Source organism: Henckelia pumila, chromosome 2 (assembly GCF_033568475.1).
Source record: "Henckelia pumila isolate YLH828 chromosome 2, ASM3356847v2, whole genome shotgun sequence".
Lineage (NCBI taxonomy): Eukaryota > Viridiplantae > Streptophyta > Magnoliopsida > Lamiales > Gesneriaceae > Henckelia > Henckelia pumila.
In genome coordinates, this window is record NC_133121.1 from 27,188,995 (window position 1) to 27,216,064 (window position 27,070).

The following is a 27,070-nucleotide window of genomic DNA, read 5'->3' on the forward strand; positions in this document are numbered from 1 at the left end:
TGCGACAACACTGGTGTCGTTGCTCAGGCAAAGGAACCAAGGTCTCGTCAAAGATCCAAACACGTAATGAGGAAATACCACATCATCCAGGAGATTGTGGAAAGAGGAGATATCACTGTCGAGAGAGTGGCCTCTACAGACAATATCGCTGATCCACTTACTAAACCCTTGCCAGGACCATTGTTTGACAAACATCGCGAAACAATGGGATTGCGTAGTGTGACTAGTTGGCTTTAAGGCAAGTGGGAGATTGAAAGAGTGGGTGCCCGGTTAGCCAACTTGTGGCTAAGGGCTTTTGTGACTCTATGTATAAACAATCTTTGTTTAATATAATTTACATTCATTAATGGCATTTTCTTTGTCTTTCTTCATATTGTTATATTGTGATATATTATTGATGTTTTGATAAAGACCTTGAATATACTATAGTGTAAGTAAGATGAGATAGTGAATAAAGAGAGATCACTATTATGAAACACATCTTATAGTCACTGTATATTCTAAACAGTTCCTAGTCAATTGAGCCGTCCGCTAATAAGGATAAGGATCGCTCGAGATTGAGACTAGCATTTGTGATGACAAGTACCATGTTTCATTGGTAATGGACATGGAGATGTTCAAAGCATCCAAATGGATATTCATATGATGAATGATCGAACTACCCTATTCGGACTTCCAAGTGGTTATCACTTATCGAGTGGATAAAGTCCGCGGTTTTGGTTGTACACCATTAGTCCTTATTACATGAAACATCATTGAGACTCTATATGCTAGTACTATACTTTGACTCGTTTACCGACTCTATTGGGGTCATCAAGTGTCGGGATTGGGTACAGTTACGACACATATAGGAGTCGATGCTTTGTTGTCAAGGATTCACCACATATTTGCGAGTGTGGATATCCTATGCGATCTGAGGAGATATTAGTGTGACGAATCTCTGGCCAGAGTACATGATGTGTTTTAGGTTACTCGGTTTCCTAGTAGCACATGTGATGTCACTATTTGATCTCCGGGATGTAATGCATAGTTATCGAATCTCGAACGACTCTCGATGCACCAATGGTTGTTGATTCGATCGGGATATTTGGATGAAGGGACCGTACTGTACGCTAACCAAAATCTACTGGTTCTTGCAGGCACTATCAGTGATACCTAGAGAATCATGGGGCGATGTTGCTAGACGCTCTTACCATGATTCGTTGGGCAAGTCGGAAATTGTTGTTCCGAGTCACAAGGAGTTGTGAGCCCACGGCTAGCTGTATCCCTGAACCATTGAGGGTCACACAAGTAATGGATTACTAAACCCCGTTGAGATAGTTAAATTTAAAGAGTTAAATTTAATGAAAGAGAAGTTGGACTTCTTAACTAAAAGGAAGTGGAATTTCCTAAAATGACATAGGGATGTACATTTTTGGAAATCACTGAATTCGGATTTAGAAAAATTATCTTGACTTTAAAAGGTGCAGAAATGGTTTCTGTGCACATTGGTAAAATCGGTTTATCAATCGGAGTCATGATGAATTTTATATTAATTTCTATAACAACGGGCTTGGCTTGTTGGGCTTAAGTTATGGATTGTGGGCCCTAAGAAGCTAGAGTCCTAATACAATTATAACTTAATCTAGTCTAGAAATTATCTATAAATACATGTGTAGTGTTCGAAAATTGATACAATTCATTCTTGCAATTTTCGAAATCACACATATATTTTAAAGGGGAATTTTCGAAAATTTCTCTGTCCCTTTAGAGAAAATTCGGTCTGTGATTTTTGTGAAAAATTACATTCCGAATTAACAGATCAAATCTGTTTATTCTCTTCGATAAACATCTGATTGATTTCTAGTGCAATCAATCAGAGGGTTTCTGTTTTCTATTCGTGGACCTTATTTCGGAGATTGATCGTGAAGACATCGGTTCCCGGGATATACAAGAAGAGCAGATTAAATTTTGTTGGTGTCCATAATCAAGCCGTTGCTTGAAGAGGTAAAATATTATTAATTGTGATTATTATTATTTTACTTGCATAATTTAATCGCAAAGTTTTGATACCCATGATATGGAATCGTTCAATATAGAAAAATAAAAATTTTTAAACTTTCGCTGCACCGGATATCAATTCTTAATTGATTTGAACACGTTTTCCAACATCCCGACCCACTGGTTGAACGGCATTTCCAGAAGCAAATGTCGTAATTAAAAAGGAAAACCAAAATCAAAGGCATAGACAATATTTTGGTCGTGGACGAGGTCGAGAAAGTGGCGGTGGACGTGGACGTAAAAATTATCGCGGTCGTGGTCGTGGCCGTGTATATGAAAATAATCGAGATAGTTATTTCAATAACTCATCTCAAAAGAACGTCATGAACCATACACCAAAAAGGCAGCATGAAAATACGAGTGAAAATAAAAATCACTCAAAAAGATCTGAGAGTGTTTGTTATAGATGTGATACTCCAGGACATTGGTCACATATTTGTCGAACCCCTGAGCACCTATGTATGCTCTATAAAGAATCGACAAAGGGGAAAGGAAAAGAGACCAATTTTATTGAAAATAGTGACCATTTAATTGGTTCAACTAGTTTCAATGCTGCAGATTTTTTGAATGATTTCGAAGACATTGATTAAAAGATTGGTGGGACTAGATTGTAACAAATTTGTATTTTTCATGCATTCTTGTATTATAAAGCATGTTATATTTTGCATTTGTATTGTACTTAATTTTTCTTTATTGCATTTTTGTGAAGTTTGATATAGAAAATGCTATGAGCAAATATGGAAATAATATCATGGAAATTTTCATACCGAATAGTGGTACAACGCACACTATTCTGCGAGATGAAAAATATTTCATGGAAATAAAACCAACAAAAACAATGGTGAATACCATATCAGGTCCTGTAAACTTGATTGAAGGTTGTGGTAAAGCACAATTTTTGTTACCAAATGGTACAAAATTTCGGATAAATGATGCTTTATATTCACCACAATCGAAAAAAAATTTGTTGAGTTTTAATGACATATATTCTCATGGATATGATACTGAGACGATAACTGATGAAAATCAGAAATATATGTGTCTTACCACATATAAATCAGGAAAGAAATATGTGGTTGAAAAATTATCAATGCTCCCTACTGGATTGCATTATACACATATAAGGTCAATCGAATCAAATATGGTGATCGATTGGGACATCCTGGTTCAATAATGATGCGAAAAATTATTGAAAATACACATGGTCATCCATTGAAAGACCAAAAGATCTTTCAGAATAATAAGTTTCAATGTAAAGCATGTTCTCTTGGAAAACTTATTATAAGACCATCACCAGCTAAAATCCAAATAGAATTACTCATATTTCTTGAACGTATTCAGGGTGATATTTGTGGGCCAATTCATCCACCATGTGGACTATTTCGATATTTTATGGTATTGATCGATGCCTCCAGCAGATAGTCACATGTATGCTTATTGTCAACTCAGAATGTGGCATTTGCAAGATTAATGGCTCAAATAATAAAATTGCGGAATCAATTTCCCGATTATACAATCAAGAAAATAAGACTTGATAATGCTGGAGAATTTACTTCCCAAACTTTCAATGACTATTGTATGTCAATGGGAATTACTGTTGAACATCTTGTTGCTCATGTTCATACACAGAATGGATTGGCTTAATCATTGATTAAACGTCTACAACTGATTGCTAGACCAATGATTATGAGAACAAAACTCCCTATTTCTATATGGGGACATGCAATTTTACATGATGCGACATTAATTCGCATCAGACCAAGTGCATATCATAAATTCTCCCAATTGCAACTTGCATTTGGTAAAGAACCAAATATTTCTCATCTGAGAATTTTTGGATGTATGGTGTATGTGCCTATTGCACCACCTCAACGATCAAAAATGGGTCCTCAAAGAAAAATCGGTATTTATATCGGTTATGATAGCCCATCAATCATTCGATATCTTGAGCCTCAGACAGGCGATGTGTTTACAGCACTCTTTGCTGATTGTCATTTTAATGAAGAAATCTTCCCAATGTTAGGGGGAGAAAAGAAACACATCGAAAAGGAAATCACATAGTATGTACCATCATTGTTACATTTGGATCCAAGAACCAAACAATGTGAGAAAGATGTACAACAAATTGTGCACTTGCAAAGAATTGCAAATCAAATTCTAGATGCATTTGCAGACACAAAAGGGGTAACAAAATCATATATACATGTTGTAAATGCCCCTGCTCGAATTGAAATTCCAAAGAAACAAATTGAAGACACTCATGATGTCATAAAACGCTTGAAGCGTGGAAGGCCAGTCGGTTCCAAGGATAAAAATCCTCGAAAAAGAAAAGGCATAGAGAAACACGATGATCATAAAATAGAAAATGGTGTTCCAGAAGATACACCTGATGATGAAAAATATTCTGTCAGAACCACAAACTGACGAGAATCGTGAAATCTCTATCAATTATATTAATACTGGAAAAATATGGAACCGAAAAGATATAGAAGATATTGATGAGATATTTTCTTATAAAGTGGCATGTGACATCATAAATGAAAATGAGGATCATGAACCAAAATCTTTTGGAGAATGTAAAGTTCATGATTGGGCTAAATGGAAAGATGACATCCAGGTTGAATTGGATTCGCTAAATAAACGTAATGTTTTTGGACCTATAGTCCTCACACCTAAAGGTGTAAAACCTTTTGGATACAGATAAGTTTTTATTCGAAAGCGAAATGAGAAAAATGAAATAGCAAGATATAAAGCTAGACTTGTTGCACAAGGTTTTTCTCAAAGGCCTGGAATTGATTATGAAAAAACGTATTCTCCTGTTATGGATGCAATTACGTTTTGATATTAGTTTGGACGTGTCTGAAAATTTGAAAATGTGTCTTATGGATGTTGTTACAGCTTACTTATACGGATCACTTGATAGTGATATATACATGAAAATCTCTGAAGGATTTAAGAAGTCTGAAACACAAAGTTTAAAACCCAGAGAATTTTATTCTGTAAAATTGCAAAGATCATTATATGGGTTGAAGCAATCCGGCCGAATGTGGTATAATCGGCTAAGTGAGCACTTGATGAAAAAGGGATATGTAAATGATCCAATATGCCCTTGTGTTTTCATCAAGAAAACAAAATCCGGATGTGTAATTATTGCTGTATATGTTGATGATTTAAATATCATTGGAACGAATAAAAAAAACTCAAGAAGTTATGATGTACTTGAAAGAAGAATTCGAAATGAAGGATCTTGGGAAAACCAAGTATTGCTTGGGTTTGCAAATTGAACAAAAAGAATGTGGAATTTTTGTTCACCAGGAAAATTATACAGAAAAGATCCTTAAACGTTTTAATATGGATAAATCAAATCCATTAGGTACTCCAATGGTTGTAAGATCATTAAACATAGAAAAGGATCCATATCGTCCATGTGAAGATGATGAAGTTATTCTTGGTCCAGAAGTACTATATCTAAGTGTCATTGGTGCCCTTATGTATCTTGCAAATTGCACTAGACTTGATATATCTTTTGTTGTAAATTTATTAGCAAGATTCAGTTCATATCCAACAAAGAGGCACTGGAATGAAATTAAACATATATTCCGTTATCTACGAGGAACGACAGATTTGGGACTTTTGTACTCAAAAGACACCAATCAAAGTATCATTGGTTATACTGATGCTGGATATTTATCTGATCCACATAAGGCACGTTCCCAAACCGGATATGTATTTACTCGTGGAGGCACAGCAATTTCTTGGCGTTCACAGAAACAAACACTAGTAACAACTTCATCAAATCACGCCGAGATTATTGCGCTACATGAAGCAAGTCGTGAATGTGTTTGGCTAAAATCAATGACACAACATATTCAAACTTCTTGTGGATTATCAGTAAACAAGAATCATGTGACGCTGTATGAAGATGATGTTGCATGTATTGCTCAAATGAAAGAAGGATACATCAAAAGTGACAGAACCAAACATATCCCCCCCAAAGTTCTTTGCCTACACTCAAGAACTTGAGAAGAATAAAGATATTGATATCTGTTACATTCAATCAAGTGAGAACTCATCAGATCTCTTCACAAAGGTGCTTCCTACGGCAATATTCAGAAAGCATATATATAATATTGGGATGCGAAATCTACAGCGTATGTGAAGAATCGATCGTATTAACATGAGGGGGAGTTTACGTGACAGCACTCTTTTTTCCTTGCTATGGTTTTTATCCCACTGGGTTTTTCCTAGTAAGGTTTTTAACGAGGCAGTATACAAACACGTAATATCACGATCATCATCACAGGGGGAGTATTGGAAATTATATATTAAAATTAGATTGAAAATTATTGTGATGGTGATATGATGATATTTTAATTTTTGATTATGTAATGGATGATATATTTATTTTTGGACATTTCTCAATTGAGAATCTATAAATAGACCTCAACATTTGTGAAGAAATAACAAAAGTTTAGAGAGGAGATTTTATAAGTGTTTGATTTGATATATATTTTGAGTTTTAGAGTTTTTAATTTTTACCATAAATTTTTACTTTTCACAACATATTGCACATCGATATTCATGTCAATTAATTATAAGATTTATGTCATGAGATTCTGTATTGAATATATCATGAGATTTTGATAATAAAATTTTATATCGATATCATGATATTTTAATAAATAAAAATTTTTGTAACATAAAAATGATTGTATAAATATTTTTTTGTCCGTAACATTGTATACTACAAATTTATTATTATTTCTTAATTCCATATCATCATTTCCCATTCAAGTAGATAGCAATAAAAGCCATCAGCCTGCTACAGTAGTGGATATCGTGACATCTTAATCAGCAAAATCAATAATTGACAAGATAATAAAAATTAATTATATGAATAACATAATTAATGATCCCGATAATTTCTATTTCCCACGTGGAATTTTCATTCACAATTTTTAATTCTTGGGAAAATAAAATTATGTTAAGTCTCACAAAATTTCATCTTGGTGTACTTCACATACAAAAATTTAATGTTAATGTCTTACGAATTAATTTTATGAAACAAATCTTCAATCAAAATCGATCTACTGAAAGTATAATATTTTATGTCAAAAGTATTATTTTTAACTGCACTATTGGTTAGGTCTATTATGAATTCAAACAAGATCTCACATTGAAAATACATAGAAAATATCATATATTTAGTAAGATGAAAATATATCTCTATTGGTATGAGATTTTTGGATAAAGTAAAAAAAACAAAACAAAACAAATCCATGTGAGCTTGAGTCCAAAGTGAACAATATCAAATGAAGATATGCGAATTCTATTGCACACCAACTGGTATCAGAGACATGATCTAAATCAAGCCATGTGAGTGAAATTCTCGCATGCTTTACACACGCAGGTGATGTTCCAAGCCTTTCATGTAAGATGCTCCTTCCAATGAAGTGAAAAAGAGTTGCTTTAATTAGATATATTTTCAATATATCTTATTTGACTCTATGTTTCAAATTTTGTTAACTTCGCAAGACTCTGATAAAATAGGTTGGGCATGCATCCCCGGTCCATCACATTTGACTCATATTGGGAAAAAGAAATAGGATAACAAAAGGACTTCGAAATTGTGATGTAACTATTGACTATTATATATTTAAATTTGCAATTATTGAAGGGCGTGAGAGCTCCGAGAGTGGTCAACATTGGAGGCCCGCCTAGGCCCCCTTTTTTTTTTTTTTTTTTTTAATCTTTGCCATCTTGTGCCCACGTTAGATTAAAAAAATTGTAATACTTCATTAAAATATTCTTGTATTTCATCTAAGTCTCGATTATGTCTTCATTTTTTTAAAATCCCCATTTCATTTCATATATATATGTTTGGTAGGAGTGATAAGGGGGTGATTGTTAGTTAATCTCACATTTATCCAATGTTTGAATCGTGTTTTATTTATCCTGCAGCCCTTGATTATTTTGAGTGGCCCGTACTGTTCACTCTAATTCGGGTGATAATAGATCCCTGCTCATATGCGTGATAATTTTCTTTTTTTCAACAGTAATCATGATAACATGTGATATTGTCAATAATACCCTTCTTCCATTTTCTTCAACATTTTGTCCTTTTATCAAACCACCATGACCGTGAGTTTATAGCAAAATTTTCAATCTTTCATCGATCGTAACTCGAAATAGGTTTATTTCTTTTCAATCGAAAAGCATACGGAAACGACTTTATTCTGCAATAGCATTTTTTGTGTTAAGTAGACGATAGCGATTTCTTCGAGTCTTTTGCAATTCGGCGGTTGGAATTTGGAGCCTGCTCTCTAAAAAAAAAAAATGTATGAGTTTGGGACGTTTAAAAATTTTGTGCTGGTGCGATTTTAAAATTTGGTTGCAGATTGGGAATTAGAAGGTTTGGAGGTGATAATGGTGTTATGAGGCTTCCATGAGGATGCTCAAATTATCTGACAAAATTTATGGTAAATATATGTGGAGAATTTACGAGGGTTTTTTGGAAATTACATGATAATATAAAAAATTAATCCTTCAAATTAAAATCATATCAAACATCATATATTTTATATTAATATTATTTATCCTTACATTTCAACTTCTAATCATTTCAATTATTTATCCTTCAATTATCCTATCATTTGAACCAAGCGGTTATATAACTCATATTATACAATCATACGTTCTTCTCGTCATATTATTTATCTTTTTATTAATTATTTATTTTACATCAATCAAATCATTAATTATTTATCTTACATCAATCAAATCATTGAATTTAAATTTCTATATTACCCCTTATAATAATATTATTAATATTTTATTTATTGTTAAAAGAACAAAATAATAATTTATCATTTTATATAAAATTTAATCTATCAAATCAAATAAACTATAATCCATCAATCAAATAAAATACTATATTCACTATTATTTTTTTTATTTTTTTATTACATTATATTATTTATCTATGTATTATTTATCTCATCATACTTACCAAACGATACCTTTAACATATTAGGTAGCTACTGACATCGGCAAATCGACTCCGTCTTATTGTTTATTGTTATCATTGAGCAGCCGAATATGACTTTTATATTAAATAAACAATAATATTAGGAACACAAAGATTTTCGTGAACAAGTATATTTTTTTAATATATGTGATTTCCGAAAAAATTTCCATTCTTGATATTGAATTCCAGAGGCGGCTTAATTGTTGTTTTTTTAAAAAAAAAACAAATGAACAAGATATTAAAAATTGTGTTTTAAATTTGATTTAAATATATTATTTCACAATTTTTTTTTTAAGTTTTTCACGAGCAGGATTTGGGGTTTTAAGTACATCAAGAGACCAGAAAAATTTTGCCTCCTGTTATCCCTGCATGACAGTTGAATGGTGGAAATAAAAATGATGTACCATATTAAAGAATTGTTGTACGACTACTTTTGAGTCAATATTGGGGCCGGAACAATTGATATAACAAATAAAATAAAATAATTTGGTTTTTGATCGTAATTCATTAAATCAATCGACTCTTATTTATTTGATATCGATATTCTCTTATATAACTCATTTAACAAGAATTATAACCATATGTTACACAAATTTAAATCCATTACAAAAATATAAAGGGAAAAATTAAAGAAAAAATGAAACTCAATATTCACAAATAGTGAGAAAAAACTTGTCGACCATTTTGTTTAATTTTGATTAGGTATATTTTAATATGTATAATACAATTTTATATCTAAACACACTAGTCTTATAGGAGAACATTGATGTCAAATAAGTTATATTCGATTAATTTAGTGACTTTCGATGAAAAAAATCAAATAAAAATTCAAGCTACTGCACTAAGACCACGATTTGAAAAATTAATATAGTGCTAAAGCGAAAAACAGAACTTAAGGACTAAAAATACATTTTTTTTCCTAAAACTAGTATTATAATTTTTTTTTATTCAATATTATCATTTCCCATTAAAGTAAATAGGTCATCTCTTAAAAGTGGGATAATTCATAATTATGTCCTTATAGTTTTACCATTGTCCCGATTATATCCCTTTTCTTTGTCATTACCCAAAATTATCCTTCATTAATTAAAAAGTTTCCCGAATATGTCCTTAAAACTAAATAATGTCTATTTTACCCTTTCTTACCCTTTTTAATAAATTATGCATAATCCCATCATGCTTCCGTAAGATTAATTAAAATTTAAATACCTCTTTGACCATAGTATCGTCGGGTCATACATGCCGAGTTTTACGAAGTGCTCCTCACACTCAACCACGCAGTCGCAACAGATGGTTTCTGCACAAGATCCTTCAACGACACCCAGCATAGCCTTAATTCATTTTCTACCTCAAGACGAATGGTATATAATTCATCTCATCTATGGGATGATTGTCACCTCATAGGTGGGCATGGAGGTGGGCAGCATAGCAAAACTCTATATATATATATATATATATATATATATATGCTGGAGAAGATCAACAGTACTACTTAAATTGAACATGTTATATAGTAATCATAATTTATCTGTAAACAAATAATTATAAGGAGAATAATAAATATTTGCATTTTTACTTTTTAAAATTTAATTAACTGCTCAATAAAAAAGAGAGTAACTTTTTATTTTGAAAGTAATATTATTAATTTTGACTACATATACCGTCTCACGGAACGTACATCTTATGTGAGACTCTCTCACAAGAGATATACTTCTAAATAGATCTCCAATGAGATGGTCTTAGGATTTAAATGTGTTATTATACGGGTTGATCTGGTACATACTTGTAATGAAAACAAATATTTTTTAAAGTTATATTTGTCATGGATCCGAACGGACACTTGTTTCACGAAATTGATCAGTGGGATCGGACGATATCATATTCATAGGAATTTTGGTGGGGTTATGCTACATGTTAACGGAGGGTTACACATTAGATTACACATTGCACTTGAAACTATATAATTATCCTACGTGCATTTTTGAAAGAATTTTTTTTCCAAATAAAGTGCGGGAATAATTATGTAATATTTTAGCGAATGTGTAACCCAATGTGTAACATTACATGTAGTATTTTCCATTCCGGTGACACTAAAAATCCTAATCCAAGTACAAGCAAAATATTAATAATTTCTGTAGATTTTTACTCTGCAGACACTGTCCAAATAGTGCATTTACGAGTAAAATTTATCAATATATGTGAGATTCACTGAAAAAATAGTAGACCTCACATGTATTGATATCTCCACCTTGACATGTTTCTTAAGGTAGCTAGTGCCCATACAGATAAGATCTAATTTATCACGAATAAGGACGAGTAGTTGTGTTTATAGAAGCTCGGTTTCGGGTAAATATTTATTATTAATTAATAAAATATTCATAATCATTTATTTTTTTTAAAAAAAAACACTTAATTTTTTTTTTTTTTTTTCATAACTAGTAACCGCATCTGTCGGAACAAAATCGCTTTCACAGCTAGCTTATATTGAGATCTTCAGACATATAACCGAAGATAAAGCAATTAAAATTGTTCCGAGTTATAATCAAATCATGTGTAACGTCGAAAGTATGACTTACCAAGAGGATTGCCTTGAAATTATCCAAGGTAAGAGGAATCTCATCAGACTGAATATTTATATCCTTGTGCACTTGAAGCAAGATGTCCACAAAATATATCCTTGTGATGTCTCTCGTCATAATTGGACTTCAAATGCTCATAAAAAAACTCATCGAATCTCCTAAAAGCACGCAGAAGCCTGGATTTATTGCCTGTCAAAGTATATATGAACAACAAACTCCATCGAAGGAATTAAAGAAATCACCGACTTCAAACCCTCCGAGCAGTTATTGTTGATATTCTTAATTCCAGCATTTCTTGAAATCCAAGCCTGCTGAAAAATCTTTTTCCGAACACGACCCGGCAAAAGAACGTCGTTCGCGTACATGTTCATGAGCAGCTTCGTCAGGTTCAACGTCCGAGGATATATACACGATTCTCCGATACGATGAATCAGTTTAGCGACTTCTTGTTCCCTCACAAACTCATATGACTGAACCCTTTTTGGCACTCAATATGATCTCGAGTATGCATATCTTCCGCACGTGCCGCCAGTACGCGCCATATCAGTGCTGCAATGCTGATCTTGTAAAATTGGATTGTGGTTTCTAGTTTTATTAAAATTCTTTTCTCAAAAACAAAAAAAAAAAAAAAAGTTTGAGTGGTACATATATATTATTATATATCAATTATTGGACCAGAGAAGATCACATGTGCTGCAATCTTGATCGTGCCACGCGCGAGCCTTGATTTGGATGTCTAATCTGATTGCCAATTCCAACAATGATGTGTACCTCTCAAGTCTCAACACATTTTTATACACAAACTATTCTCAACATATTTAATAATTATTAATATTGTTGTCATTTTCAATAATTTTAATTGTGTTTTATGTCATTTTATATATTAGTCAATGATAATTTATTAAGTCTATTAATTTATTTAAGATATATTAACAATTATATTATCTATTACTGATATAATTAATCTTTAAGTTGAATTGTGAATTCATTTATTTTTATTTAATTTAATCTATTTATTATTTATATTATATTATAGTTATTTATACTTTATAGTATATATATTTTTATTATTTATTTATATTAAATTTATATTTTTACATATAAATATATGAGTTCAATTGTGAATTTACTCAAATTTCTTCTCATTAATATATGTTATTTTAAATAATTTTTAATGTATTTTATGTCATGTTGTGAATTTACTCAAATGTGTTCTCATTAATATTTGTTATTTTCAATAATTTTTAATGTGTTTTATTTAATTTTATATAGCTCATTAATATTTGTCATTTTCAATAATTTTTAATGTGTTTTATTTATTTCTATATATTAGTCAATAATTAATTAATTAAGTCTAATCACATGCTTTTTACTATTATTATTTAGTTAATTAAGCAAATAATTCTTAATATAAATTATATAATTAATTTTATCGTTATTTATATTATTTAATAATTAATATTGTTGTCATTTCCAATAATTTTTATTGTGTTTTATGTCATTTCATATATTAGTCAATGATAGTTAATTAAGTCTATTAATTTATTTAAGATATATTAACAATTATATTATCTATTATTACTATAAATATATGAGTTGAATTGTGAATTTATTTATTTATTTTTATTTTATTTAATCTATCTATTATTTATATTATAGTATACATATACATATATAATTATATAAGTTTGAATTGTTAATTTCCTTCAATACCATCATTATCTTCATTGATTGTTTGGTTTCAATTGTGAACTACATTAATTAATTTACCTCTCATTTACTCATTGTTTGATCCTCTTCAATTTTGCATGACTATTTTATTTATATATAATTTTTTATCACTTTTTTGATAAATAATTTATATAAAAAAATTAAATTAAAAACACTTAAAAAAGTCCATAAATGCCCTTTAAAATATGTATATACGTTGTTGTCCTCCTTGTTTATTAATTCACTTACTAATTAGCTATTAACTAATTACATTAAATAATTATTAACATCAATTAACAATCACCGCTTAACTACTACTAATTATATATCATTAATTATCTATATCAATGTCTATATCTATATATATTATATACTTTAAATTAATATTCCAGTTTTATTATGTTTGCCTTAAAGCCCTCTTCATTTCCCATGTTGTGCACAACTTGGCGGCCTCGAATTTAGTTTATATTCGGTGCATTAATTGGATTTGTGACTATTAATAACTATCTCAAAATTTTTTAGAGATAAATCTTCCAAAAAAAAACAAAATTTGTTCAAAGATAATGCCTTATCTTTGTGTCGGTTGGCTCTCTTGGATTTTATCGGTTATTGTTTAGATATAATGCAGTCGTTTCGGTTGAATTCCTTGCCTAATTAATTATTCATGTGATATTAATATGCCTTATTAAATGGTCTTCATACATACATTATTTTTTTTATCATTTTGATTATTTTTTTTATCATTTCTTTTATTCGACTTCTGTCATTTGTTTTTTTTAATAAAAAAAAATTATTGTTGTTTCCTTCCCTCGCCGCTTCCTGTCGGTTGTATTTTGTTTTGGATGCATGACTCATGGTCGAAGGATCACGGACCACAACGCTTTTTGGATTCATCCAGTCTTCTTTTCTTATTGTTTTTTCCATTTTTCCTTTTTGCCTTTTTGTTATCCACCTTTATATTTATTGGCATGTTTTTATGAGGTTTTATGTGTTTCTTGCTCGCATTTTGTTGATATTGTGTTGCTTTTCTTTGTTTGTTTTTTGCTTATTTATTTTCACCCGTGTTTTAGCAGCAATTTGCCCGACGATCTGATAATGGTTAGTTTATATAGTTTGCCCGGCGATCTGATAATACACTTTTCATTAATGGTTAGTTTATATAGTTTAAGTTTGGGAAAAGAACATTTTTGGTCCTGTAATTTGCACATTTTAATTTCCATTTTTGGTCCTGTTAAAAGTAAATTTGCAATTTTAGTCTTGTAACTTGCATTTTTTTTTTCATTTTTGGTCCTATTAACATTGAATTTGCATTTTAGTCCTGTAACTTTCATGAATTTTTATTTTAAGTCTTGTTAACACTGAATTTACAATTTTAGTCCTATAACTTGCATTCTTTTTTATTTTTAGTCCAGTTTACATATAATTTTAATTTTTTATCTTGAAACTTTCATATATTTTTATTTTTAGTCATATTATCGATGAATTTATATTTTTAATTCAATAAATTTCATATTTTTTTTATATTTTTATTCATAATATATTATGATTTACATATTTTAAAACTTTTAAAATTTAAATGAATCAACAAAAATTCAACTAAAAATTATTCGAAATTTTTTTACACTAAATATCATCTTATAAAATGCATAATATAAATAAAACTATTTTAATCTAATATGAATCATTTTTTTCGGTTTAGTTTTTATATATATAATCTAAAATCGAACCATATAATTTTATTTTATTTTTAATCATATTAAAGGAGAATTAAATGGCCTTGTTAACACTTAATTTTTATTTTTAGTCATATTAAAGGCGAATTATTTTTTTATTTTTTTCCCAAAGCCGTCTTTTGTGGCGGGGGATTAGGCGGACCCCTACCCGTTTATTCCATAAAAAAGAAAATACAAGAGAGGGGGACTAGACCAGAACCTCTCAAGAAATTACAAGAATAAAAATGCAGGAATTAAGAAATAATAGATTTAAATCTAATGTTGGGTAGACCAGATTTATCTAGTCTACAAATCCCTCTAAGCTTTCCCAGAAATATCTGTCGGATGTAGTATGGCTGATCCCAAGGCCAAGCCAAGGTTAGCTAATTTGTCCGCTGCTCCGTTAGCTTCCCTATAAATATGAGATTTTCGCACTATGGACTCCAAAAGAATAGCCTGAATCTTAGTCACAATCCTAGCAAGTTCCCAAGCCGAAAAATCCGCATCCAAAATAGCAAGAGCTGCTAAAGAATCTACTTCAAGCCAAAGGGGAAACAAATTATACAGCTTGCAAACCTGCAGACCCCTTAAAATAGCTAGAAGCTCTGCTCTCATATTAGAACCAATCCAAATATTGTGACGACCCGGTTCATAATCTCTCAATTACTAAAAAAAATCCAAGGTTCAAGACTAGAGGCTAAATTCAAAAGCCAAATTTTTTTTTTTTTAAAGTGTGTTGCGCCCGCGCGAGGGATGCTCCCCGCGCGCGCCCAGTGCAAGGGGGCAGCGGCCCCCTTGGCTTGGCCTGCGCACGCACGCGAGCAGGGCTCGCCCGTGCGCAGGCCATTCGGCCAGCAAATTATGCAGTAGCTCAGCTGCTGTCAAAAGATGCCCTTGCTTCAATATATCAGCTCAACTAAATGCAAAAAGCATCATACAAGTTCCAAAAAAACATGAAACAATATAAGTGAAGTCATGAACAAGTTTAGAGCATCAACTACAACATCTCAAAGGTAAGAGTAACACACTAGTTAAAGTGCTTACAAGTTCAAGTCTATCATCTATACAACTCCAACTCTAAACATAAGATCAACAAGAAACCCTTTAGACTAAAGTTCAAGTCTAAGTTGTTATACAAGCATAATCGTTGAAACTAACATAAGATGACAGCAACTTCACATCTACACCGGATCATCACGCTAATCTCTCAATTCTCGATTTCTCAAGCCCGTCGTTGCCCTGTTCCTGAACCACCTGTTGTCATGCAAACATACAAACACGACAACAGCCGGATAACTCCGGTGAGAAACATATTTCCCAGTAAAAGCAACTAACATGCATTTCAAATTATATCAATCAAGCTCAAGATATAAAATAGAAGACAATGCATGCTTTAAAACAGGCTTTTCTCAAGAACTCTCTTATTTCATCGGTTGGGATCCCGAGAAGAAGATATCGTAACTAAACCACCGACACTCCCGATCGAGGTGGGGCTACTTATCTTGCTTCCCTAGACTTTGAAGCCACTATACATGTAATTCAGACGCTAGGCTAATACAACCACCCAGGCCATACATATATAGTTCCTCAAATCGTCTAATCGAACGACTCCGTTCATTTAAAAAATCAAAGGATAGGTCTCACAAGATGAATGCAATATAAAACATCATATATTCATTCAACAACATCATAGACACAGTCAATAATTCACATAAGAGCAAAGAATCAATTAAGTATGTGATTTAGGGAACTCGATACAAACCATCTCGAGTTTTAATCTCATTCAAAAAGTAGTCCACTTTTACCTTTCAAATGTGATGTTTAAGGTGTCTTATAGCTATCCAAATCTGTACAAATAACCACACCATATTGCATTAAAATTCTTCTCAAGTTACAGCCCAACTTCAAGGAAAAATGCTACAAACCTTGTTCTTTCTTCTACCGGTTTCGAATTCAGAATTCTCTAGTTGACGTCCCCGGTTTATGAACTGAAATCACAGCATGTTTACCAAGGAAACATCAGCTTTAACTCATGTAAATGTCAGCTCAAGTATAAGATAACAAAACAATCTCAAATCATAAGTTCGGCGGCGTAACGGCTAAAGTCGGCAATCCGAAAATCAATCCTATCAACTCAATCATTCAACACAACTTCATAAAAATATATATACCAGCAAGAATACCATCAATAAACCAAAAAATCAGATGGCATAATTTTCGAACACTTGCTGAAAGGTAACATTAATTTCAAACTGCATTCAATCTTCAATCCGCCTTTGAATATACAAAACATGTAATCTCAAGAACACCAACATACAATCAAATTCTGAGTTCTTGCTCATTTCAATTTCGAAATATTCTGAAAACAAGATAATACTTACGTCCAATCGAAGGCCTCGTCGCGAGGATTCCAAAACACTTTTCGGAATCGAAATCGAATAACCAAAACTCAAAATATCATAACTTGAATATGAAGAATAGACTTGAGAATTCTTGCTCCTGCACTCTCGGTTCTTTCTCTGATTTTTCTGATGGAAGATGATAGAATACACGTGAATACCCATATTACAAACAAGTGTCCAACAAATTTAAAGTATTTGCACTTTGGCCCCTCAATTCTTCAATAATTGCAAATTGGGTCCTCAACTTTTCATTTCATGCAATTTCAATCCTAATTAATTTAAGAATATTAGAATTTAAATCAAAACTATAAATATTCCAAAATTAAATATTCTCGGATTAAAATTAAATAATTCCGGGCATTACGATTCTCCCCCACTAAGACACGATTTCGTCCTCGAAATCTCAAGTACTATCAGCACACAATATAAAACGAATAACAAAAGATTGAAGAAGATACTCACATCATTGAAACATTTTTGGAAATCGTTGTCTCATATCTGATTCCGTCTCCCAGGTTGCTTCTTCAATACCATGACGACTCCACTGAACTTTCACAAGTGGAATAGTCTTTGTTCGAAGCTGCTTCTCTTTACGATCAAGAATATGAATCGGATTTTCAAAATAACTTAAGGTTTCATCGAGTTCAGCCTCATCAGCTTGAAGCACATGAGATTCATCAGCAAGGTAGTTTCGAAGCATCGATACATAAAAGACATCATGTATTCCAGATAAAGACGGAGGTAAAGCTAATCGATAGGCAAGATTGCCTATTTTCTCAAGAATTTCATACGGACCAATATAGCGTGGAGACAACTTCCCTCGCTTTCCAAATCGTACAGTGCCTCTGAACGGTGAAATCTTAAGAAACACTCTATCCCCCTGCTCAAAATATAAAGGTCGACGTCGAACATTGGCATACTTCGCTTGTTTGTCCTGAGCTGTCTTCATTTTTTTCTGAATAAGCTTCACATGTTCAGTTATATCTCGAATCATGTCAGGCCCAATATCAGTTACCTCAGAAATATCATCCCAGTACAGAGGAGATCGACACCTTTTGCCGTACAAAGCTTCAAACGGAGCAATTTCAATACTCGATTGATAGCTGTTGTTGTACGAGAATTCACAAAGTGGTATTGAATCTTGCCAACTAGTGCCAAAATCAAGCACTACAGCTCTCAATATGTCCTCCAAGGTCTGAATGGTACGCTCAGACTGTCCGTCTGTCTGTGGATGATAGGCCGTGCTCAAGTGTAGCTGAGTACCTAAAGCACTCTGTAAGCTGTGCCAGAAGTGTGATGTAAATCGAGGATCACGATATGATACAATAGACTTCGGCACTCCATGCAATCTGACAACTTCTCGGACATAAATCTCTGCCATTTGGTCGTGTCTGTACGTCATACGATAAGGAATAAAACACGCTGATTTCGTTAATCTATCGATAATCACCCAGATAGCATCACAACCTCTGGAAGATCGAGGTAACTTCGTCACGAAGTCCATGAAAATATGATCTCATTTCCATTCAGGCACTGATAAACTCATCAATAAACCAGGCGGTTTCTTTCTTTCAGCCTTCACTTGTTGACAATTAAGACACCGAGACACAAAATCAGTGATATCTGATTTCATTTGTTTCCACCAGTATTGCATCTTCAAATCATTGTACATCTTCCTGCCACCAGGATGAATGCTATAACGACTACAATGCGCCTCTTTCAGTAGTTGTTGTCGCACATCAGAAATATCAGGCACTACAAGGCGATTGTTTACATATAAAAGATCATCTCAAACTTGGTATTCAGATACATGCCCTGATCGGACTTTCTCAATCGAATTCTGCACATTCTGATCAAGTTTCTGAGCATCTTTAATTCGCAACAATAACGCTGGTTCAACTTGAATGTGATAAAGTCGAAGAGGCTGACAATTCGTGTCAAATATTAATCCAGAAAGACAACATTCTTCAATCAAATTTGATACACCAATCGTCGATAAAGACAAGGAACATACCTTTCGACTCAGTGCATCAGCAGCTGCATTGGATTTTCCCGGATAATATTTAATCTCACAATCAAAATCTTTAAGCAAATCAAGCCATCTACGTTGCCTCATATTCAATTCTGACTGTGAAAACAAATATTTCAGACTCTTGTGATTAGAATAAATCTCAAACTGTTCCCCGTACAGATAATGTCGCCAAATCTTCAAAGCAAATACAATGGCGGCCAATTCAAGATCATAAATCGGGTATTTGGTCTCGTGAGGCTTCAACTATCTCGAGGCATAAGCAATCACATGCCCTCGCTGCATCAATACACATTCCAAGCCTCGATGAGATGCATCACAATAAACAGTGAAACCACCAGTACCTGAAGGAATCGTCAAGACTGGTGCACTGGTCAGTCATTTCTTCAATTCAAGAAAACTGGATTCACAAACTTCAGACCAGATAAATGGAGCATTCTTCTGAGTTAACTGAGTAATTGGCTTCGCAATACTAGAAAAATCTTTAATGAATCGGCGATAATATCCAGCCAAACCCATAAAACTACGTATCTCAGGAACAGATGTTGGTCTAGACCAATTGATCACTGCCTCGACTTTACTTGGATCAACAGATATACCATCTCCGGATATGATATGTCCAAGAAAAACAACCTGTTTAAGCCAAAACTCACCTTTCGGCAGTTTAGCATACAGTTTCTCAGCTCTCAAAGTCTTTAACACAGTTCTCAAATGCTCAGAATGTTAAATCAAATTCTTCGAATATATCAGAATATCATCAATAAATATTATCACGAATTCATCAAGATATTTCTGAAAAACACGGTTCATCAAAGCCATAAACACAGCTGGAGCATTCGTCAGACCAAACGGCATAACTATAAACTCATAGTGGCCATACCTGGTTCTGAAAGCAGTTTTCGGAATATCAGAATCTCTAACTCTCAGCTGATGGTACCCAGATCTCAGATCGATCTTGGAATAAACAGAAGAACCCTGCAACTGATCAAATAAATCATCAATACGAGGAAAAGGATATTTGTTCTTTACCGTTGCCTTGTTCAGTTGCCGGTAGTCGATACAAAGTCTCATGGAACCCTTTCTGACAAATAATACTGGAGCACCTCAAGGAGAAACACTGGGTCGAATTTATCCCTTGGCCAGTAAATCTTCCAATTGTTCTTTCAATTCTTTCAATTCCACTGGTGCCATTTGATAAGGTGCTTTAGAAATCGGTACAGTACATGGCATCAGTTCTATGCTGAAATCAATCTCACGATAAGGAGGTAATCCCGGAATTTCATTAGGGAAAACATCTGCAAATTCACTAACCACTGGCAAGTTAGCCAGGTTCGGGCTAGTTTTCAGAACATCAACTGTATAAACAATAAATCCCTCTGCTCCTTTCTGCAAAAGTCGAGTCATAGATAATACCGAAATCAGATGAATCTTAGCACGAGAACCCTTACCATAGAATTTCCATTCTCCAGCCATCTCGGGTCTGAACCTCACCACTTTCTGAAAACAGTCTACGATAGCTCTGTACTTGGTTAGCATATCAATCCCGATAATGCAATCAAAATCAGACAAACCAAGCACAGTACAGTCTATCTCTATCCCATTACCATCAAACTGTAGCAAACAATTCTTAACTATCTGCATGGATATAAGACATCCCTTTGCAGTTCTCAACTGCTCGAGGTATTCCTTGCATTTACGTTTCCAATGACCGGGTTTCTTACAGTGATGGCAAACTTGTTTAGACTTGTCCAATTTTGCATGTAACATTTGGCCTTGAGATCATGGTCCAACCATTTCTCTTGTTCGGCCAACCTTTCGGCAGTTACATCAGCCGGGGCTGTTTTTGGAGAAGCCTTTTCTAACACTTTAGAAAATATTTTTCGAACTTAGGACAATCTTAACTTATGGAATCATTCTGTATTGTTTGCGCCAGTAAGTTTGTTTTGTTCGAGAATAGAGACATGTGGATTATGAAGATTCATCATAATGATATATACTGAGATGAAACAGACAATTATCGATGATTGTTTAATTAATTTACTAAGACATAAAATAGGCGAAATTTATTTTATGAATCTCACTCCCACTATTTTAACGATTTCACTACCCTCTAGTGAAAACGGGAAACTGTTTTCTTTAGTGAGAACATGGAGTCCAATTGACAAACTATGGTCCCGAATAATATCAGCCAACCATAATTTTCAAAAGGTAGAGCCCAATTGCTTCCAAAGCAACCTCCACGTTTTTACCTCATGTCCAATAAGGGCCCAATAATATGACGCCGTTTATTGTGACATGTCAAGATGACCCATCAATATTAAGTTGTGATGGACGGTCGCCATGTGGATCCCCCAATAATATGAGCCGATCCCATGGGAGTTCCACCCAACTTACAACATGTGTCGATCCAATGTACAGCTTTCCGACGAACGGGCCCCCCCAATAATATGAGCCAGACCGTATCCGCGGGTAGCATCTCATACATTGATCGTTGATGGAAGGTAGGAACATTTAAACAAATTTAAATTTCCTTTATTTATCTTGATATCAATTTTAAATCATATTTAAAATGAGGGATTTTATTTTTGAAAATTTGTCTCATCATTTTTAAAATTTTGTATGCTTGTCGGATTCACACAATTTTGTCTAAAACATGCATACAACTATAATATCACATATTATATAGGATGATCGATTCCATTTCTAATCGACCCGTGGTTGCCAATCACGAGTCTTAGTCCAATCTTAGGTAATATGCAGTATGCAATGCAATCCTATTACATTGAGCTTCCAATTTACATTTCTTCTGTCTTTATTGTCTGCTGGGCCCACCACCGTCTTCAAATCTTCATCTCCCACTAAATCTAATGTATTTACAATAAATAACAATGACAAGTAGGGGATACATTTTTAAGGGGTGGGAACGGGCCATAAACCAAGCCCACTTTTATTACATATGACAATTCATATTGGGCCATAAACCAGGCCCATTAATAAAACCAACAACAATAAAAACAAATGTAAATTCCTAACATACACCTACAAAATTGGTCATGGCAATCGATCATCCTTATCCAATAACATTTAATTCAAAATTAATTTATTGGATAACATGCAATGGCAATTTAAATTTAAAAGGATAAAATCATATTTCATACATAAAATCTTATTTTACATACAAAATCATATTTTATCTTTTTATCAAATAAAATCATATTTTATCTATAAAATCCAATTTTATACATAAAATCATATTTTACTCAATATATCCATAAGATCATATCTTATCATCAATTGTACCAAAAATAATTAATTTCAAAATTCAATTTAACGGATAAAATATTTAAATTTTCCAAAAATTCAAATTTATCCAAAAATCAATTTTAAAATTTTCGGACTCGAACAATTCGATCCGACGCCTCGTGGACCAATCAAAAACAATTTTCGATCGGACCAAAAATAGAATTTTAACATATTAAAATTTAATTTAAAAATTAAAAAATTAATTTTTCCCGCGGGCTGCCTGGGACATTCCCGGGCTGCCCGCGCCCTAATGGGGTCGGGCCGGGCAGCCCGGCTGCCCCTAGGGCAGCGACGATCGCTGCCCGGGTTTTGCCCGGAATTTTTTTTTTTTGTTTTTAAAATATTTATTTTGTTTCAAAAACCGAGGCTCAAAAATTTTTGTACAATCGATTAATTTAATCGCTTGATCTGAGCAACCTGGCTCTCCCCAAAGGTGAAGAGACAGATACTACAACAGGTAATGATTCAGCAGGCAAAACATATAATAATGCAAATCGTTCAGAGATAAACGTATGAGATGCACCTGTATCTATCAATACATAGGCAGAATAACCATAAAGAGAACAGTTACCTGCAATCACATCATCTGGTGCTCCCTGTGCCTGTTCTTCCGTCAGTGCAAAGACATGAGCTTGTTGTCTCGAAGGCTGACTACCTGTCTGAATCCCTCCTGGCCTTGTCTGTTGCTGTGTTTGTGATTGTTGAAAGGAATGGACAGAGGAGGCTTGTCTCGCAGGTTGAGCCACTGATCGTGATGACTCTGTACCTCGTGCTCTTCCAGAACCTCTCTGAGGACACACCTCGCAAAATGGCCAGGCTGATGGCATATATGGCAACTCCCAGATACACGTCGGCACTGATCGGTCGAATGACTTCCACCACAACTGCTACAATACACTCCTGACTTCAGTTTTGAGCCACTGGAACTAGATGAACTGCTCTCTGACTTTTTAAACTATTTCCTTCGATCTTGCAAATATCCTTTCTTACCACTGCTACTACCAATTTCAAATCGAGGAGGTTGTTGCGAAACCTGAACCGGAGGTTGTGACTGCCTCTGAGGCTGAGCGGCATGCGAAGCTCCTCGCTATTGTATCAAACCAGCTTCCGCTCCTTTGGCATTATTCAAGGCCTCAGCAAAAGTATTCGGTCGCTTTGTGTTCACCAAAGTAAATACATCTGGATGCAGTCCATTAATGAACTGATCAGCCATTGCCTCGTCACTATCAGCAAAATGTGGATCAAAGCGTTGCAAGGTAGAAAACTTTGCAACATATTCTTCAATATTTAAATTTCCCTGCTTCATATTAGCAAATTCAGCACCCTTGTCTTTGCGGTACGACACTGGGAAGAAGCGTTGGTAGAATTCAGTTTTGAAGATGTTCCAGGTAATTACAGTTCCTCTACGCTCCAGAGCTTTCTTTGTTGTGAACCACCAACTCTTTGCAACCTCATGCAACTGGTGCCCTATTAGTCTGACTCTTCGTTCATCACCATAATCAAGTGAATCAAATAACATCTCCATATCATCAAGCCAACCTTCACACTCAACCGCATTCTCAGTACCTTTTAGTGTTGGCGGCTTATAGGGTTGGAATCTTTTCAGCAATGTTTCCATCGGAGTGGCGGTCATATCTGTCATATCTCGAGAGGTACTTCCTTGTTCATTGCTCGGAATTTCTGTAGTTGGTGGCACTATCGGTGCTACAACTGTCTGTTCTAGCAGAGGAGCAGGAGCTTGCGGTCTAAGAGGTGGTCGTCGAGACATATCTGATTATCAAAATGGTTAGGATACCAAATATATCTCAGTCCTCCTCTGATCATCTTACCTCTAATCAAGACTCGGTTCTGATTCAATCTTAAATAAAAAATCAATATACAGATATCAAACATGCTTCCAATCAATTAAGATAGTCGGGTAAGCATGTCAAAAACAACAGAACACATGCCTCCAATCGTTTCAGATATTCCAGTAAGCATGCGTCTTTAACAATCGTAAACCATACTTTCAAATAAAATTACAAAATCATATAATCAAATACTTGAAAGTAAAACATGCTAGCATTTACAATATGTAATTCAATCATGTAATAAATCATAGCATGATAAAATAAGTAAGCAAGGAAGAAGACTCGATCTACCCCACTCACTATCTATCTTAGTCCAGAATTTTCTCACTTTGATACCACCTGTTGTGACGACCCGGTTCATAATCTCTCAATTACTAAAAACAATCCAAGGTTCAAGACTAGAGGCTAAATTCAAAAGCCAAATTTTTTTTTTTTTTAAAAGTGTGCTGCGCCCGCGCGAGGGTTGCTCCCCGCGCGCGCGCAGTGCAAGGGGGCAACGGCCCCCTTGGCTTGGCCTGCGCACGCGCGCGAGCAGGGCTCACCCGTGCGCAGGCCATTCGGCCAGCAAATTATGCAGTAGCTCAGCTGCTGTCAAAAGATGTCCTTGCTTCAATACATCAGCTCAACAAGCAACCCTTTAGACTAAAGTTCAAGTCTAAGTTGTTATACAAGCATAATCGTTGAAACTAACATAAGATGACAGCAACTTCACATCTACACCGGATCATCACGCTAATCTCTCAATTCTCGATTTCTCAAGCCCGTCGTTGCCTTGTTCCTGAACCACCTGTTGTCATGCACACATACAAACACGACAACAGCCGAATAACTTCGGTGAGAAACATATTTCCCAGTAAAAGCAACTAACATGCATTTCAAATTATATCAATCAAGCTCAAGATATAAAATAGAAGACAATGCATGCTTTAAAACAGGCTTTTCTCAAGAACTCTCTTATTTCATCGGTTGGGATCCCGAGAAGAAGATATCGTAACTAAACCACCGACACTCCCGATCGAGGTGGGGCTACTTATCTTGCTTTCCTAGACTTTGAAGCCACCATACATGTAATTCAGACGCTAGCTAGGCTAATACAACTACCCAGGCCATACATATATAGTTCCTCAAATCGTCTAATCGAACGACTCCGTTCATTTCAAAAATCAAAGGATAGGTCTCACAAGATGAATGCAATATAAACATCATATATTCATTCAACAACATCATAGACACAGTCAATAATTCACATAAGAGCAAAGAATCAATTAAGTATGTGATTTAGGGAACTCGATACAAACCATCTCGAGTTTTAATCTCATTCAAAAAGTAGTCCACTTTTACCTTTCAAATGTGATGTTTAAGGTGTCTTCTAGCTATCCAAATCTGTACAAATAACCACACCATATTGCATTAAAATTCTGCTCAAGTTATAGCCCAACTTCAAGGCAAAATGCTACAAACCTTGTTCTTTCTTCTACCGGTTTCGAATTCAGAATTCTCTAGTTGACGTCCCCGGTTTATGAACTGAAATCACAGCATGTTTACCAAGGAAACATCAGCTTTAACTCATGTAAATGGCAGCTCAAGTATAAGATATCAAAACAGTCTCAAATCATAAGTTCGGCGGCGTAACGGCTAAAGTCGGCAATCCGAAAATCAATCCTATCAACTCAATCATTCAACACAACTTCATAACAATATATATACCAGCAAGAATACCATCAATAAACCAACAAATCAGATGGCATAATTTTCGAACACTTGCTGAAAAGTAACATTAATTTCAAACGGCATTCAATCTTCAATCCTCTTTTGAATATACAAAACATGTAATCTCAAGAACACCAATATACAATCAAATTCTGAGTTATTGCTCATTTAAATTTCGAAATATTCTGAAAACAAGATAATACTTACGTCCAATCGAAGGCCTCGTCGCGAGGATTCCAAAACACTTTTCGGAATCGAAATCGAATAACCGGAACTCAAAATATCATAACTTGAATATGAAGAATAGACTTGAGAATTCTTGCTCCTGCACTCTCGGTTCTTTCTCTGATTTTTCTGAGGGAAGATGATATCATACACGTGAATACCCATATTACAAACAAGTGTCCAACAAATTTGAAGTATTTGCACTTTGGCCCCTCAATTCTTCAATAATTGCAAATTGGGTCCTCAACTTTTTATTTCATGCAATTTCAATCCTAATTAATTTAAGAATATTAGAATTTAAATCAAAACTCTAAATATTCCCAAATTAAATATTTTTGGATTAAAATTAAATAATTCCGGGCGTTACAAATATAATCATGAAAAGCCACAACCGTCAGCCCATGATGATCCCGGATGATGCCTCCAATGCCAGATTGTCCTCCCACTTTAGAACACCCATCAGTATTTAGTTTAAAAAAATCG

At 33.9% G+C, this 27,070-nt stretch overlaps 1 long non-coding RNA gene across 1 annotated transcript; it reads right to left on the reverse strand.

Annotated features, from left to right (window-relative positions):
* Positions 1 to 9,754: 9,754 nt before the first annotated feature.
* On the reverse strand, positions 9,755 to 12,178 carry LOC140885050 (uncharacterized). Its single transcript, XR_012150791.1, has 3 exons — positions 11,893 to 12,178; positions 11,644 to 11,804; positions 9,755 to 10,376 (listed from the first exon to the last, which is right to left on the reverse strand). It is a non-coding gene; the product is annotated as an uncharacterized lncRNA (long non-coding RNA).
* Between the last annotated feature and the right edge of the window lie 14,892 nt (positions 12,179 to 27,070).